This window comes from Sardina pilchardus, chromosome 3 (assembly GCF_963854185.1).
Source record: "Sardina pilchardus chromosome 3, fSarPil1.1, whole genome shotgun sequence".
Lineage (NCBI taxonomy): Eukaryota > Metazoa > Chordata > Actinopteri > Clupeiformes > Clupeidae > Sardina > Sardina pilchardus.
Window position 1 is genome coordinate 26147117 of NC_084996.1, and position 4941 is coordinate 26152057.

Genomic DNA, 4941 nt, shown 5'->3' on the forward strand with positions numbered 1-4941 from the left:
ACGCCTAATAAATGCGGCCGCGCATTTATTAATAATTAATAATAAATGCGTCAGCTGTGCATGCCTGACGGCAGAAGAGTGTAGTTTTTACACCGGGAGTATGGAGGAGGCTGCCTTGCTGCATTACCTTACCAGATGGATCAGTGACATAGCCTACTGTAGGGCTCTTTGAACACGTTATGCATCCCTCTATCATCACTGACAAGTACAGAATCTTTCCGCGATTGCAGCGGTTCTGTGTACAATGCATCATGCCTAACGTGATCATGGGTAATGTAGTAAGGTAGTGCAAAGCTGTAGTTTAGGAGTGGCGCCCGTGGGCAGTGAGTGTGACAACGACATACTGTTTCTGAATTGCCACCAGATAGTGTCACTCGACTTCTCAGGACAAAATAAATTCCGTAACGTTTAATTGGACATCAACAGTGACGTTCGTCGTTCATTTCCCAAAATCTGAGCGAATTCACGTTCAAATTCATTATTTACAAATGTGTTGCGTTCAGTTCAGCGTTCACAGAAAAATGAGCGTGTTCAATGAACACGTTCTTTTGAACTCGTTCATGCACAACACTGCTCCTGCTGCAGATGACAGACTCAATTAGACTAAGCGTCACCAAGTTGTGTAACTATGCTGTCTAGGGTGTGTTGTAATCGCTAGCGTGTGAGACACAAAACCCCACTGCTCACCTTACACACTGGCCCTATGTAGTGCAAAGATTTGCAATTCCTGCCATGAGTGATAGCATGTGTCTGTGTGTGTGTTTAGTGTTTATGTGTGTGTGTGTGTGTGTGTGTGTGTGTGTGTGTGTGTGTGTGTGTGTGTGTGTGTGTGTGTGTGCCAGCTCTGTGACAGGTCACTTGCCTGTGGCTGTGGCACTGAAGTCCAGGGCTGTTCATAATGTGTGGCCTCACCCCGACACTAAGGTGTATAGAACACTCAGAATAAACATCAACAAATATGACTCAGCATTTTGACTATGACTCTAAGTCTATCTATCTGTCTGTCTCTCTCTCTCTCTCTCTCTCACACACACACACACACACACACACACACAACCAACATTTGTAGAGGTAGACCAGCATGCACACTCTTGCAAATTGTTCAACCAAGGTGATGAATTAAGCAGCAGCAGGTACATTTGCTATCTCCTCTTATACACACTCACACACTCTCTCTCTCTCTCTCTCTCTCTCTCTCTCTCTCTCTCTCTCTCTCTCTCTCTCTCACACACACACACACACACACACACACATACACACACACACACACACACACACACACACACACACACATAGAGATTCCACCTTACAACAGCTGCAATGGTTGACTTGCTGCCTACTGAGTCTTGACATGTGTGATCTGCCTCCACACACAGAGTCCAGCAAAGCAGAGGCTCCAGAGAAAGGAAAGCAATTACCTCCCCACAGCATGTGTGTGTGTGTGTGTGTGTGTGTGTGTGTGTGTGTGTGTGTGTGTGTGTTTGGTGTGTGTGTGTGTGTGTGTGTGTGTGTGTGTGTGTGTGTGTGTGCGTGTGTGTAGTCCCTGATCACCCAGCCACAAGCCATGAGATCAATCAGGGATTCATTACATCCAAGCAAAACACACACACACACACACACACACACACACACACACACACACACACACACAAAGTATACAAACACATGTAGTGCACAATTACCTCACTTTCATCACCTTCTCTGTACTGACCAATTACTGATGCACAGGCACTGCTCTGTACGTCCATACAAAGAAACCCTAGTACTGTCACTAATACACACACACACACACACAAACACACACGAGAGAGAGAGAGATCTACTACTTAACGAATACATGTATGAACTACTTTGTACCGACACAACCTAAACTCACACACACACACACATGTTTAAGGACTTGGGTTCAACTACTATAGCTAGTGCAGCAGACTATCTCCCTCCCTCACATATACGATGAACACAAACCCAACTATCATCATTTAGAAACACACACACACACACACACACACATACACACACACACACACACACACTCACACACAACACACACATAGCAGTACACATATACGATAAACACAACTATCACTACAAACACGCACACACACACACACAGCAGTACACATATACGATAAAAACAAACACAAGGCTCACTAGAAACACACACACACACACAGCGATCAACAACCGACATCGATAAAAACTCCACATGATTGCCCAATGCACCATCACACACGCCACAGGTAATCACAGAAGCATAAACACGAACACACACACACACACACACACACGCCTCCTGCCTGTGGTGGGCTGTGCAGATCGATAGCGGGTAATTGGCATCACGGTGAGAGGCACTCAGGCTGAGCAGAAGTACCTCTGCCGCGACAACCAACAAATGAGAGGTCAAGGGTCGTCTACAGGGGTGGGCAGAGACAAGGGGACGGCAGGAAGAGTGGGAGGACACACACACACACACACACACACACACGCTTTGGTGTTGGACGGCTGGTCCCTTTAGTTCGGTCCACGTGATACATCAAAGCAGCAGCTACCCTCTGACTTCACAATGACCCCCAGATGTCAAGTAGGGACCTAGAAACACACACACACACACACACACACACACACACACGACGGTGAGGAGTGGATGCTTAAAGGATCAATCGAGTGTAAGGAGAGGAGAGTGAAGAAAAGTAGACGCATGCTGAGATGGCATCACTCACATCTGGCATCGTTCTGCCGGATCCTCCCCAGCTCCGGGCCACATCCAGCCCAGAGCTGTGCCATAAGCACCCCATAGGATACCTCAGGGCCAGACATGTGCCATAAATATATTTGACATGGGAAATATCTATATGTCCCATATCTATACCATAAGATATCTCAGAGTCAAACATGTCCCATATCTATAAGATATCTTAGGGGCAGACATGTCCCATATGTATACCATAAGATATCTCAGAGTCAAACATGTCCCATATCTATACCATAAGATATCTCAGAGTCAAGCATGTCCCATATCTATACCATAAGATCTCAGGGGCAGACATGTCCCATATCTATTCTATACTATAAGATATCTGAGAGTCAAACCTGTGTCCACGTTAGCTCATTGAGGGCTAGAGAAGGCTTACAATGGAGTGCTGTACCAAGTTGAAGCCTTTTCTCTTGAACATACAGCTCAGCTGAGACCAACAGACTAGCCTACTGAGGAGGGCAGTTTTTCTAGAAATGATCTCTGTGGCTTAAGAGAAAAAGCATTGCCTAAGTCCTGTACAACTGAGAGAGCATTGCATTTCCATTACGTTCAAATTACAATAGCTCAAGGAAGCTATCGCTGAATCTTCCTAAAGGTCATAACAGGTTTGAATATGAATGGCTGACGAGGTAGTCTATCAGTAGGCCTACAGGGGGCTTGAATCCACCCTGGTCTTTAATACGCCATGGGTGTCAGTAGTATACGGCATCTTAATGGATTAATCTGGCCGTCCTTAAAACAGACTAACAAACTCTACTCTAAAGAATTATACTCTGTAATGACTAGTTGGCACAGGGCTATAGCAACAGAAGCACAGCACGGACCTGTATGAGAATTCTTTTTCACAATCACAATTAGATCATGAATACACCAGAACCACCTGTGTGCCTGTTGAGGTGTCCATGGCTATGGCAGCCTCGACAGGGACAAGAAGGAGGCGGACATTTCCAGCCACATTGCCCCTCTGGAAAATTGCACTCATTGATGCACTTATTCTTACTGCACTCTAACTTTAAAAAAAAATCCTAGAATAGTTGATAGAGTTGCTTTAAAAAGCTTAACATGTTTACCATGTAATGTAATGTAAATGGAATCCAACTCAATGGATACAACCTGGTGGCAGATGTTTTATCTTCGGATATCACCAAGAAAAGTTGTGTATGGATGTATAGCCTCATGCGTGGTTTAATTCGTGTTGGATGTGCAGCGTGTTGTGTGTTCGGTAGTTCCATTCTACGCGTTGTGGCACGGCGGGGAGTTTTAGAACTTCTGACAAGTGACACTCTGCGACGGCGCGTGAGGCCTTGGCAACTTGGCGCGTCTCTGTTGGCAGCGTGTGAAAAGAAATGCGTTTGCCAGGAGTTCATCATTCTTCCTTAATCCCCTCGATGAAATGCGGGTTTCATCTCCTCTTGTTGAGCTCTGACAGGCATGCGCCCACCCCAATTTAGCCCCCACGCAGGGGTCTCGAGCCTGGCCATCCGCCGCTGGGTTTGATCTCGGCCCGCGTGCGCGCTCTCTCAACGGAACGCTCGATTCGGTCTAATCTGCCACGTGTGCCAAGACTGTCAACAGCCTCGGCGAGAGAGAGGCCACTCGCCGGGAGCTTGCTGAAATATTTATTATTCTCTGGCCATGTGTTGGGCCATTTAGTCCAATCTTGGACATTTACGGGGTATCTGGCGTGCGTGGGCAGGCTTTTTTCTTGAGGTTCTTAAGTTTAATTTAATGAAAGGGCTGGTGTCCCCACCGCTTACTGGACACCAGTTAATTGGATTAGTCTGCTCGGTGCGGATGTGCATCCAGCAATTACTGATAATGAGTTTTTTTTCCCTTCTGTCCTCTCTTTTGGTCGAAATACGTTAAATGCTTCATGTGGACAAACGGCCGAGGGACTCTCTTGTACATCAAACATGGATTTAGTATTTGTAAATTACGCAGGCGATTATACATAATTATTTGTAAGACTATTCACGTGATGGTTGTGGCTGGTTAACATGTTAGTTAATGTGACATTTATTTCTGTTTTTTTTAAATGGTATTTAAATAGATAGACATATGTAAGCCTAGGCCTAGTCTTACTAGCAAATAGATATTTTTAAAAAAATCTTTAAAAAGTGTTGTTACATTAATAAATGTAACTTTTGTTTCGACAGTCTCTCTCTTCCTCTGTGTGTGTGTGT